The 13,899-nt window shown below is 54.3% G+C and overlaps 1 long non-coding RNA gene across 1 annotated transcript; it reads right to left on the bottom strand.

The window, feature by feature from the left end:
* Positions 1–10,011: 10,011 nt before the first annotated feature.
* Positions 10,012–13,083, bottom strand: LOC144298455 (uncharacterized). Its single transcript, XR_013365399.1, has 3 exons — positions 12,761–13,083; positions 10,522–12,586; positions 10,012–10,384 (listed from the first exon to the last, which is right to left on the bottom strand). It is a non-coding gene; the product is annotated as an uncharacterized LOC144298455 (long non-coding RNA).
* Between the last annotated feature and the right edge of the window lie 816 nt (positions 13,084–13,899).

Here is a 13,899-nt window from a genome sequence, read left to right as displayed (position 1 = left end):
CTCTCTAAGGCTGTGGCGTCTGTCCCCACGCAGCCTCCCAACTCTGGGGCTTCTGCAGAGGAGGGAGGAAGGAGGGCTGACCTGCAGGTTCAAGTTTTAAGTGCTTACATGCCCACCGTCTCCCCCAGGGCCTGCAGTGGAAAGAAGGTTAATGCCCCTGATATATGAGGATGTCTGCAGTTGGGGTCAAGGTGTGGAGGAGAAGCCGCTGGGTCTGCCTGTGGGGGAGACCCAAGACAGGAGCAGGACCGAAATGCCTTCCTCTTCATTCTGGTAGCCTTCTCTGCCTGGGCTTGTGGGGGCTACCCCCATCTGGTTCTGCTCCTTGCTACTAAGAAAAACCTGAAAATCCCAGTGGCTGGAGAGTGGAGTCTCTTGGCACCAAGAGAATTGTCTTTGTGGTACTTACTTTCTGTGTTGAGGAAATGTTAATGTTGTCTGAGAGGAGTCCCCATCCCCAATCTATAATCCAGAGGACAGGGCAGCCCAGGTGGCTCAGCGGTTTAGTGCCACCTTCAGCCCAGGGCATGATCTTGGAGACCCGGGATCGAGTCCCATGTCATGCTCCCTGCATGGAGCCTGCTTCTCCCTCTGCCTGTGTCTCTGACTCACTGTGTGTGTATGTGTGTGTGTATTCTCATGAATAAATAAATAAAATATTAAAAAAAAATCCAGAGGACAGGGTGGGGACTCCCAGGGCATCCATTTGGGTCGACAAAATGGACCACTCAGCGACCACTGGCCACGTGCTGGACGCTGTGCTGGACGTGGGTTAGGGATGGGTGTCCTTGGAGAGAGAGTAAACTGGGCCCTCTCTCCCCCTAGCCCCAGGGAAGTGTGGAGGCAGGGGCCAAGGGATCTGGGGAAGAGATCAGGCACATTCCCTGGCCTCCCCAACTCCAGGTTATCTGTCCCCAACAACCCAGCGCAGTAGGGATGGATTGTACCTGTTTCAGAGCTGTGGAAACTAAGCTCGTGGAGGTTAAGCACCTCAATGATACAGATCAGCCTCCGGACCCCACCAGACTTGGATTTTCCTCTCCTCTCGGCCCTGTGATGAGGTATGTGTCTTGGGTGTGTTGCTGATCCCCTCTGGGCCTGTCTCCTTGTCTGTTAAGAAGGAATAGTAATAATCCATATCTCTGAACGAAGCTATTGTGTAGATGAAATAGACTCACATACGTAAAACAGCATAGCACTGGGGACATAGTGACCACGCAGCAGATGTCAACATCCAGGGTTTAACATCACTTGCCGGGTGATGAAGCAAGGGAGAGGCGCCAGCACTGGAGCCCAGGCCCTTCAAACCATCCTGCCTACGATGCCCAGCACAGTGGAGACACTTAGATATTTGATCTGTGAAGGAATTTCCAAGAGTGGAAATTAAAGTGGGGATTTTCCAGGTTTTGGGGACCTCAGTCTACTAAATGATTCCCCCTGCAAGAAAAGGCTGCCCGCTCCCCATCCCCAGCCGGCACCACCCATTCCTGCTGTCCCCCCAGCCTCCCAGCCATCCCCTTGAGCCTTCACCCTAACCACGCAGCCCTGACATCAACCAGGGCCCTTTGCCCCTGCTTTGTAGCAACCAATTAGCTTGACTTCTGTTCCCATGGTTATTTACAGCTTCGTTGGCAACTAGTACATTTCCCAGAAACAGGCCCACAGTGCTGGTCCCCCTGGCATCATCCCTCTGGCAGGACTGCCCCTTTCTCCTGGGTGTCTGATGAGGACTCTCCTGCTGGGACAACAGAAGGACAGACCAGAGAACCAAGAGGAAATGCACTAAGATGTATCAAGTAACTGTTCCTAGGGCGTCCACCATGCCCTCTGCCCAGTGAGAACTGCTAGAGGTACAGAAGTCATTAAGACACGGTTGCTGTCCTCAGTGAACTTCTGCAGGGCTTTTTAATCCACTGGGTTCCCTGGGAAATAGACACAGAGCTGGAGATCAGTGTGGAGGACCTTGTTTAGAAAGTGCTCTGGGAGGGGGGGGGGACACCTGCAGAGGGGAGGAGAAGGAGATGGGTTTGGGCAGGGGGAGGAGTCCAGCTGCGAGAAGGTCCTGACAGAGAGCTCTGGAGAGGGGATAGCCCTTCAGACTCATCCCACGTTGGGGTGAGAGATTTGGACTTTTGCACTTCCACATTGATCGGTCACTGGCAGTGGGCCTACCCTGAAAGAAGGCATGGCTTTGTGTGAGGCAGTTGCCTTCCAATTTAGACAATCTCCAAAGAGGGCTGACTCTTGAGAGCTATCTTCCAGCCAAGATCCCAGTAGCTGGGGCAATCAGTCTTTCAATCCCAGAGGGGGATCTGAGCAGCCCTTCATAGCATCCATCACTGCGAGGGCCATAGCCTGACTTCAGCTGACTTCAGAGATGACCAGAAATCTTTGAAGAGGGAAGCAACATCACATGTATGTGCATATATGCATTTTTCTGGGGGAGTCTCTTTGACCTCCAAAAGAATAAGAACTACTGGTCTTGGGAAAGCCAAGCATATGCAAAACTTTAAAACAACATAATCAGAGATGCAAACTATAGGTACTCAATAAATAGGAATGGGTGGATTGATGGATGGATGGATGATGGTTGGATGGATGGATGGATGGATGGATGGTGAATGGATGGATAGGTAGATGGATGGATGGATAGGTGGATGGATGGTTGATGGATGATGGATGGATGGATGCCATAATAGAAGAATGTATGGGAGGGACAGAAAGGGGAGTGACCAATTCTGCCTGGGGCAAGAGGAGAGCAAAGATTCTCAGGAGGAGCTGACCCTTTTGAACAGAGTCTTGAAGTCTAGAAGTTGCCAAGCTGACAAAGGGAGAAAGGCTATCAGGCAAGGGAAAGAGCAGATGCAAAGACACAGAGGTATGAATGATTTCCTTCCCTCTTGCGTCCACCACTAGGGGTCCAGGTTATTAGCCACCCATTTTCCAGATGAGAAACAAGCTCTGAGAGGCCAGGTGACTTGCCCAAGGTCACTCACCTAGCTCCTCATCACAACAAGGAGCCACGGCCACCGGGACTCACACCTCCCAGGGCCGGCTGTCCACAGGGTGACCCCCTGGTTAGAATGCCAACAGTCTCACTACCCTCTTGGGACTAGACCCCTCTGGTTAGGGGTGTCAAAAATGGCCCTGGACTGGCAGAGGGGCTGGCATGGGGCAGCCTCCCGCTGGCAATATTTTGCTCTGGGAGGAATCCCCCACTGAGCCAAAGCCTCCCGTCCTGTTCCAGGGCTGCCCCATGAATTAAACATGCCCCCGTGGTTAACTCGGTAATGCTTTTATTAATAGTTAATTACTCAACGCGCACTGGGGAAATGAGAGTCGCTCAGGCCTCGTAAATTAAGGCAGTGATCTTGTGAAGGAAGCCAATAGGAGTTCATTACCCAGCCCCTCCCGCCGCTGCCCCTCCGGGCTTGCCACTTAGCGGAGCTAAACGAGCTGTGCGCTGAGGGGGGACAGGGCCTCTGGGTGGAGGTGGGAGGCAGAGGGGGCTCTCTCCCTCCCCTGGTGTCCGCGGAGGGACCGGCCCACGGACTGAGGTGTCCCCCAGGGCAGTGGCGCCTGGTCGTGGGCCTGTGTTCCCTGTCACTGCTGGGGACCCCCAGGGGGGTCAGGCGACCTAGGCCAGGGTGGGGCTCCCTCAGCCCAGGCCGAGAGGAGCAGAGCCCAGGCAGCCTCGCAGCCACCCTCCCCCACCGCGGCCTCTTTCACAAATGCCCAGACTTCTAGGTTTTTGTTGTGGCTGAAGCCAATTTCCCGTCCTGATTTTGCAGCTGAGCTGGATAAGGGGCCTGTTCTAACCTGGTTTGGCTCTTCTAAATTTAACTTGGCCCGTGTATTGTCTCCCAGGAGATGAAGCCCCTCTGTTTCTCTTCCTGGGAGACTGGAGCCAGCACCTGCTCTGAACCTACTATGTGCAGGTTCAGATAAACCGTTGTGATTTATCCACATGAGCTGTCATGTTTAGCCCTGACTTTGAGCCAGAGACACCCCCGACTCTGGGTCTCCGTTTCTTTATCTGAACACAGAACGATATTACCTGGGTCAGGAGTATTCCATGAGGGAACAGGAGAGTGCCCAGCACTGGCCTCATGGGGGGAAGGCTCTCTGAGCGGCAGCCACGATCCTCCCCAACCATGTGCCATCTTACAGATGAGCATGTGAGGGTTTACATACGCGCTTTGTCTTACCTGAGGATCCAGAACTTCACAATGCCAAATTTCACCACTTTCCTTCAGTGGAGGCAATGTGGGGAGCCAGTCACCCCTCTAGAAGACCACATCAGCCAAGTCCCAGGAAAAAGATCTGGGAAAGATCTGCCCTTCTGTCCCCAGGTCACAGAGTCTCACTAAGGCAGTATGGGGTGGGACCCAGGAACATGGGCTCTGCAGTGGAGCCGGCCCCAGTCCAAATCCTGCCATACCAGCTAGCTGTCACATCAGCCCCTTGAGCCTCAGTTTCCATTTCTGGCAAAATGGGTTCATGGTAACATCTACCTTCTTGTGAGGCCCTAAGGATTTCTGTTTGAAAGCGTGTGGCACCCAGCAGCATTCTCTCAGAGCTCCCTGCACCTGGGTTTCTTTATATGTAACCTGGGAAGAGCAAAATCCCTCCCTCACTGGCTTGTTGGAGGCCCCACAGAGATAATGGGCATCAGTGGGCCTTACCAGCAGGAAAATGTAAAATAAGAGGAGCTGCTGGTGCTAATGGTCAAGGTCCCACAAAGGCAGGGTTTTTAGGAGAGCCTCGGGCGGTCAGACACTGCCCCGGGTGGATGCAACGACCTCTGGCCTGATGAGGACTGTCCTGGGTCAGGTGATGCAGAGGGTTGGGGACAGATTGCCTCTGATACACACGCTGCCACCAGCTGCTTTGCACACAGAGACCAGCCTCTGCAGTGACCCCCAAACTGCCAGAGCCACAGGCAGGCAGAGTCTGAGGCGGGAGATTGAAGCCTCCCCCGGTTAGGGCGCACGAGTCACTGAGGAGTGCGGCTCCAGGTTCATATATAATATGTAGCGTCAGATTTAAATGTCACTGCTGCAGGCGGCTGACCCGGGTTCCCACACAATGGGCCGCCAGGGGCGCCTACGCCGCCTCTTCATCTTCCTGGCGGTAGCTGACCAAAGGGAGGGGGATTTGGTTTCTTAAAAAACTAAACAGTTGTTGAGCACTCTGGCGTTGCCTGGGCAACAGCTGAGGGGGAGAGAGAAGCATCTTATTGTTTAAAGTTATTCTTGCTCGATTTCAAAGGGCTGCTATGGAAAAGACCGCATTCTCCAAGCAGCCTGGCTGGTCCCCTCTTCCCCCTGCCCGGCTCCTGCCCTCCCTCAGCCCCAGCCCCGCTTCCCAGCCAGAGGTCATGGCCATGCTGGACATCAGGGCCCCAGAGACAAGTCCCCTCCTGGACTCTGTGCTTTCATACCCAGGCCCAGTGGAGCATGTGCAGAATAAACACACCAACAACACACTGGCAGGGAGGACCGGCCCTTTCCCCAGCCATGGGGCTGCTTTCACAGCCCTCCTTGACCTGGGCATACAGACATCAGTGGGCTCAGTGACTTAGGAGTAGTAAGCTTGCAGTAGTGCCTGAACTTGGGGGGAGAGGGTCTTGGCCATGCAGCTGATTCCAGAGGTGGGCGTCTTGGTTTTCAAGCCCAGACAGGGGCAAGATAAAGGTGGCTGTGCTGGGTCGTTGCTTGGAGGCCACGGCTGAGTGTAGCCGCCAGGATTATTCAAGACCAGACCAAGTGGCATCCCACGGCCCTCTGCCCCCCATGCGACATGCTATTGGCATTGTTTACTCTTCTTCCTTCTCCATGAGACTGTCAACTCCCTGACAGCAGGGCAGCATCTATTCATCTCTGTGTATTCTTGTGAGTGTCTCAAATCCTTTCAGGACCAAAGCAAATGCTGGAAAGTCAGATGAGATGTACAGATATTTTTAATTTAAAAATGTTTAGCTAGTAAAAAAAAAATGTTTAGCTAGTGAACACATACACATGAGGCAGAGTTCAAAGGGTTCGAAAGGAATAAATACCCATGTTTCCTGATGCCTAATCTCCCTCCGTGAGGAAAGTCATGGTTTCCAGCTTCTGATGTAGCCTTCCAGAGATACTCTGCTCACCTAGAAGTAAATAGGCATCAAATAAAATATACTATTCACATCTCTAACTCCTGTGTCTAGCACAGGGCTCAGTACACAGAAGATGCTTGATAGAAGTTTGTCAGATACGTGGATGCATAGACAAACGGATGGATGGATGGATGGGTGGATGGATGGATGGATGGATGGATGGATGGATACATGGATGCACAAACAAAAGGATGGATGGATGGGTGGATGGATGGATGGATGGATGGACAGATGGGAAGATACGTGGATGGATGGGCAAATAGAAAGATGGCAGGTGGGTAAGCAGGTGCAGTTCCTGTACTGTTCATTCTCTTTTTCCCCAGATAATCTGAATTGCCCCGTAAGAATTTCCTTGACAGAAAGATAGAGGCCCAGCATCAGACATGTTGAGCCTGAGGGGCTTGTGTTATTCAGATGGATACATGCAATAGGCAGTCGTGTTGTGGTTGTATCAGGTGGGAATTTTATTCTGCTAATAACAGAGATCCAACTGCAGTGGCTTAAATCCACAAAGGTCTTCTTTTCCTCATGATGAGAAGTTTTGATAGAGGTTCCGTCTTCAGGGATATCAGAGTTGAGGTTACTGTCATGTCTTTGACCTTACCTTCATGGTCTCTAAAAAGCTGTTGGGGGAAGCGGCTCCAGCCATCACTACCAGGGGGAGCCAGCATAAGCTAAAGTGCACAGACGTGAGAGCTCACGGCTCGCTCTGTCTAAGGCCTGATGGCTCTCACCTCAAAATATTTCCAGGATGGAATCACCTCTCCCACTCCCACCCTGGTCCAAGACGTCACCATCTTCCTCCTGAAAGACAGCAGAGGCCTTGCTCCTGGTCTCCTGTTCCCCTCCGACCCACTGCTCAGTGCTCATCCAGAGTAACCCCCTAGTCAATAAATTGGAATGCATTGTCCCCTACAGTAGCTTCCCACACCACTCAGAATGAAACCCCAAGGCTCACCAAGGCCTGTGAGCCCTTGCTTGGTGCGGCCCCCACCCTCCCCATCCTCCACCCTGGTGGTCACTTTGCTCCAGCCACACTGGCCTCCTGGCTCCTTCCCACTCAGAGCCCTTAGACTTGCTGCTCCCCTGGCCCCCTGCCCCTGCCCAGAATGAACTTCACTCAGAACTTTTGTGTGGCAGCTCCTCTGCCTCCTTTGGGTCCCTGCTCAAATATTTCCCCAGAGAGACCTCCTGACCCTTCTACCTACACTCTGCCCCTCTGCATCATTCTGTACTCAGAGACTTAACCCATCTGGGAACATGAGTCCTTTGGCATCTAGTGAAGCCTATGGACCCCTTTACAGAATAACATGTTTTGCGGTGTTTTTTTTTTTAAAGATTCTATTTATTTATTCATGAGAGACAGAGAGAGAGAGAGGCAGAGACACAGGCAGAGGGAGAAGCAGGCTCTCTGCAGAGAGCCCGATGTGGGACTCGATCCCAGAACCCCGGGATCATGCCCTGAGCCAAAGGCAGATGCTCAACCACGGAGCCCCCCAGGCGTCCCCAGAATGATGTGTTTAAATGTGTAACAGAAAATACATAGACTCACAAAGGAAGTCAATGATATTGAAATAGAGTTTTCAAAATATTTACAAAACAAATGTGTGATAGAGTACTATATGTGCTTCTTTATTAACGCATTACATAACAAGAGCTAGCGGCAGTTCTATTAACTGTCACAATTTTGAAGCAGTGATGAGTATCAATGATATTTTGAAATGTCGACAACAACTGTAATGTGATAGGAAATATCTGATTTCTGCTGGTGACAAAGTCACAGGCATCGCTAATACTCCTGCAGTGTGTTGCCAACATTTATAATTGGAGAGAAATGCTGTATTTCAGTGAGAGGTTAGTGAAATAAAAATGTAATTTTCCCCCTTTAACTTCACTGACCCCCTGAATTCTGCCTATGAATTCCTTGGAGGAGTCTGGTTTGGTTTTGTTTTGTTTTTCTTAAAAAGCCCCTCTCTCTGTCTGACATTACACATTTGTTTGTTAACTTGCTTTACTGTCAGTTCCTCCCAGGAGGGCAGAGATTTTTATCTGTTGTGTTCTCTGCTGTATCTTCAGTACCTAGAACACTGCCAGGCACCGAAGTGATCAAGAAATATTTTTTAAAATAAATGAGCAAGCAAGGGATGAGGCTGGAGAGACAGGGTGGCTGGGGCCAGAGGTGAGGGGCCTTGAATGCTGCACTCAGGAGTGTGGCTGTGACCGGTGGCCAGGGTGTCAGTCACCCTGGCAGGGGAGATGGGCCAGGGAGAGGATGAGGCTGGCTGAGCCCACCTTCCAGAGGCAGCCTTCTGAGGGAGGCTCAGGTGTAAACTGCTCTGCATCCATCCTGAATGTCAGCAGTCACTTCACTCCCTGTCCCCTCCTTCCGGCCTCCCTGTCTATTAGATGGAGACCTTGGAGAAGCTGGGCCAAAGCTCTGCCATCATTCTTCAGCGTTTCCAGCAATGATGGTGCGCTGAGGGACAAGGACAGGGCCCCGGGGGAGGCGGGCACAGGGGTGGGTGGGGAAGGAGAGGCCCAGAGGCTCCTGACCCGCCTGAGGGGATGCCTCATTGGCAGCTACTGCAGAGGAGCCTGTTGTGTCAGACCCTGGAGGCAGGGAGAAGACAGGTCACCCCTCTGAGACCGAGGCTGGCTATTTGAGGTCACGGTTTTACAGCGGCCCGAGAATAGGGGGAAATAGCAAATTTCTGGAATCAGACCGACTTTGGCCATCTCTTCCTTAATTGCAGGCACTTGAACAGGCCACCTAAACATTCCACACCTCCATTTCCACGTCCCGAAACTGGAGAGAACATTCAGTGGAGAGACTAATGGATCTAAACCAGAGACTCAGTGCGAGGAGCGTGGGAGACACTCAACAAACCACGGCCCTCGTCACTGGTAACATAGCAAATGACTGGACATTGGGACCCAGAGTCCCTCTACCACTAGCATTCCTTAATAATCCGCTCCATCTCCCTGCCCACAAAGGGTGGTAAGATAGAAGCCAATAAGGCAAGAGTGGAAAGAAAAACCAGGCCTGGAGACAGACAGATGTGGGTTCAAATCCAGCTGTGTGACCTTGGGTGAGTCCCAGCGCCTCTCTGATCCTCAGTTTTCTCGTTCATAAAACAAGTATAAGACCGTCTTCGTACAGCGTTGTGAGGGTTACTGGACAAGAAGGATGTGGGACAGGGCCTGACCCCAGGAGGGCCCTCAGTCCACAGAACCCTTGAACGCTGATTGCAGTCCCAGCCCCGGGGCCCGGGAGACAGACCTTGGCGACGGTGCCCGCTTTTGCCCTGCAGTTCACACTTCGGGAATTATGCCCACGCACCCGGCATTCCCAGCGCCGCAGAGTAAACAGGACCGAGTGGTGGAGCCACATCCGACAAACAGGGAGCTCAGGTGGCCACAGAGTCCCAGAAGCAATCTGCTCAAAGGTCGCACAGCCGGCAAGGTTTAGGGCGGGCAAGAAGCCAGGTGTCTCAGCGCCCAGTTGTCAGATCAGCCACTTGGACATTCATTTACTCAACACGTAGCCCCTGAGCGAGGCCTCAGATGCGACTTCTGCCCTCGAGAACCTTGGAGCCTGTGGCCTCAGGGCTCAGAGTCAGGACTCGTTCACACCCAGCAGTGAGAAGGAAAACCCACATCTGCTCCTGGGGGACAGGTCAGGATGCACCCTGAGTCCAGTCAGGGCTCCGTGTGCCCACCATGGGCAGTGGGACGGAAGCATAGCATCGAAGAGAAGAGTTCTCTGCTCTTGGGGATGAAAGGCACTGGTTCATATGCCCAAGGGTAGAAACTAGGATCCTCACATAAACAGGAGCCATAAACATTTTTTTAAAATTTTTATTTATTTATGATAGTCACAGAGAGAGAGAGAGAGAGAGACAGACAGACAGACATAGGCAGAGGGAGAAGCAGGCTCCACGCACCAAGAGCCCGACGTGGGATTCGATCCCGGGTCTCCAGGATCGCGCCCTGGGCCAAAGGCAGGCGCTAAACCGTTGCGCCACCCAGGGATCCCGAACAGGAGCCCTAAAATGAAGAATCCTGTGGCCAAAAGCATTCAGGAATCTCCTGCCACGCTGAGAGCCCTGCTGCTTTGGAACATACTACAGCCTCTCTGGAAAGTTCTGCAGGAAAGAAACCCGAGGCTTCCCAAATGCGCTTGACCGTGGGAACCTTTCTTCCAAGCCACCTCTACGACTTCGGAATATGCTAGAACGGTGGAAAGAACAGTGTCTAGAGTCAGTGCCTAGGGTTGAAAGCCCAGCCTTAGATGGGATTAGAGCTTCCTAAACTGTCAAAACATTATAACCCAGAGGAGGGAGAGTGACTTGCCCGAGGTCACTTACCATCCGACCTAGAATCCTGATCATCCACATGATTGATAATCTGTAAGACGCTCTTGAGGCATAGACTGCTTTGCTTTCCCTCTGACAGGGGTAGGCCTGACAACCTGCTGAATGGGTGTCACTTCAGGTCTACTGGTCCCTATAGTGAGTCCCTTTGTGCAGCTCACAAAAAGGTATCTGCTTCTCCTGAGTCAACAAAATTCCATGTCAGGGCACAGGCATTGATAAAGCATTGTATCGGCTACATTTCAGTCCCCACTTGCCCGCTGGGCCAACTATCCTTGCGTAAGATACAACCTGTACAACTGTACATGGCAACCCTTGTTAGCCCCCTTTCCGTCATTCTATCTCATTCCTTCCACCCTTGTTCCCTTCATGTGAGTGGTGCCCTCCCCTGGGATGCCAAGTTGAAGCTGGCATGGGAACAGTCGTTGGGCTGCACTTCCCAAACCCCAAAGCGGCAACGGCCAAAGGTGCTGACTCAGCAAACTTTAATTTATCTCACAGGCCAGGGGTGCGCATGAAGCAATTAGTGAAATAATGGTTATGTCGCACTAAAAATTATTTATAGAGTCACCATGCACACAGCTGTGATTAAATTAGACAAGCAGGGGGACAGCATCCAAGGTCCAGACTCCAGCCGGCTGGGGCTGAGATGGGGTGGCTCCCCCTGTCCATCCACTCACCCCCTGCCAGCCGGGTGAGCCAACCATGACCCGGGGAGGGATGAGGAAGGTCTGCACGGCCTCGGGCATGGCAAGACGACACGGCCCAGATGGTCTAAGCCACCAGGATCCCAGAACATGAGTAAATCCGGGGCTTTCACACGTTTGAGGCTTAGCAGTCGCCAAGCAGCTTGGCCCCTGAGAGCCCTGGGCCAAGCTGGAAGCCATAGATCCATCCAGCTGACTCCTTCTACAGGTGGCAAAACCGACGGCCAGAGATTTCTTCCTTCTTGCTCCCCCATAGGTGTCAGGAGGCCCAGCCCTGGGTCCTTGGTGAGCCCTTTACCTCAACCTGGACCTCAGTGTGTCCCCTGTGAGTTAGCGTCGGACAGGGCGCTCCTACAGGCGGGACAGATATTTACTGAGCACCTACTGCGTACTGGGCACTGTTCTACAAATATGTATTTATTGTTTTATTTATGTTTATGTGTATATTCTTATTTAGCTCCTCGCATCATTCCTGTAAGGTAAGTATCCTTGTTCCCACTACGGATGGAGACTCTGAGGTTCAGAGAGCTGAAGATGTTTGCCCACAGCCGCACAGCCGGTGAGGGCAGGCTGTTTTCTGAAGGCCCATCAGACTCCAATGACGGAGCGTCGCAGGGCTTTGAGTCTACCGGGGTGTCTTCTGGGTGCCCAGCACTGTGCTGGATGTGATGCTGGAAAAGGATAACAGGGCTTCTTTGACACTGGACACTGAGCCAGACACGGGCCATGCATCATCTCGTCTCGTCGGCAGCCCCTCTTGCACATGGGGAAACTGAGCCACAGAGGGTTCCGTGAGTGCCGCCCAGCCCGCAGCCTGTCTGGGTTTGTGGTGGTCAGCAGGTCTCCATCCCTCACCGCGATGCAGGCAGCCCCCTATGTTGGAGCTGCACACTTGCCCAAAGCCCAGAGCTCCCGGCGCAAGGAGCCTGAGGGGTGGCAGCCAGGGTAGGGAGTGTGGGTTGCGGTTGGTCAGGAGGCCCGCTTGGCTCCCAGCCCAGCCCCTCGGCCACCCCCAGACTCCCATCCCTGGCACTTCCATCCCTCCCCCTCTGAGCTAAAGAGGTTTTGGACCATTTCACAAGAGTCCTAGCCTTGGTCATCCTGTAGCGGCTGGGGCCCTTCTGGGCCTCCCTCCAGACAAGCTCCTGGAGGCTGGGAGGAGCGGGTGACTGAGCAGGGCCCACAGAGTTCCGGCCTCCCCAGCAGCCTTCTCCTCCTCTTCTCCAGCACTTCCGGGGCCTCCCACATCAGCTCCTCTCCCCGAGCAGGTGCCCTCCGTGCAGTCACAGGACCAGCCGAGCTCCAGGGGTCCCGTGCCCGGTGGCACTCCCAGGTCTCCACAAACCTTACCCCTGGGATCCCAAAGGAGGAGAGCAGAGAATTGACAGACGAGCTGGGGGACTCTGATGCCCCCATCTCCCAGGAGGTACCCCCACCCGTGCCCACCCAGGGAGGAAGCTTCGAGACCCCACAGAGTGCACAGTCCCCCTCGCTGCCCCCTGCCACTGCCCAGGATGGCTCCTCACCCCAGTCAGGGCTGGCCTCTGGGTTCTCCCGGCTGCGCACGGGTCCAGTCCCCTCTCCCGGGTCTGTCCTGAGTCGTACTGCTGCCTCCGGCCACTTAGCATGCAGCCCTGGTTGTTCGGGCTGCAGCAACCAAATGAGATTAGCTTGCCCGCTAAAGCAAGTCCCCACTCGCCGCCACCCACGGCCGCGCACCGCCAGCTGTTGTGGCGAGCCTCCCACGGCCAGGCGCGCCCAGCCAGGCCCTGCCACCTCTCCCCGCAGCAAACCTCAAGGCCAGGGGGGCAGTGGGAAGAGGAGGAAGGATCCCGTCCAGCTGCGGAGATCCCCTTCCCCCAACGGACCCACCCAGAGTCATCAGGGGGGTGGGGTGGGGCGGGGGCGGCGCAGAGGGAGACCGACAAGATTAAGGCTGCTTCCTGGCTTCCTAACCCTTGCCGATTCTCCTGCACCAGATCTGGGAGGAGCACCCCGGCCCCTTGCCCTCCCAGGAATCCCCGGAGACCAGCCCAGCTGGGATTCCCTCCATCCCTGCTGCTCTGGGCATGGGCATCAGGCAAGAAGGTCTGCGCCAGCCCTGGGCTTCCCTGTCACCCTCCTGGCCAGGGAAGGGGAGCAGCTTGGCCCCTCAGCCCCAGTCCAGCCCTCGGGGAGCTCCCAAGGGCCTATGAAGGAACTTGGTGAGATTTTCAGCAAGTCTGAGTTTCCAGCCAGGCCCCCTGAGAGGTGAGAGAGGCTCCTGAGGACAGGACTGGGTGAAGGGGTCTCGGAAAGGGGTGCACCAAGGACCCCACCTGGGCTCTTACAGACCGCTGCAGCTGCTTCCCTGGCTGCACCCCGGGCCAGCTTCTCCCTAAGGGCTCTCTACCCCACAGGCTACCTGCCAGGCCAGCAGTGACAAGCTCCTGGGGCCACTCCGGTGGTCCTGAGCCTCCCTGGGGCTTCCCTGGAGCCTGGCAGGGTCCTGCCTGTGAGCTCTGAGCTCTGGCACCTGCTGGCCGGGGTGGCGCATCCCTGCCATTATTCCTTCCACCTGCCAGTCCGGTTGAGGGGGTGGTGTCCGGTGGAGTTGGAGGGTGGCCTGGTGTGAAGGAGGGGCTCTTCCTCTCCTTGCCCGGAGGGGAAGGCCCCCAGGACCCCC

Source organism: Canis aureus, chromosome 26, assembly GCF_053574225.1.
Source record: "Canis aureus isolate CA01 chromosome 26, VMU_Caureus_v.1.0, whole genome shotgun sequence".
Classification (NCBI taxonomy): domain Eukaryota; kingdom Metazoa; phylum Chordata; class Mammalia; order Carnivora; family Canidae; genus Canis; species Canis aureus.
Note: the sequence above shows the minus strand (reverse complement) of the source record. Positions and strands in the feature narration are given on the sequence as shown.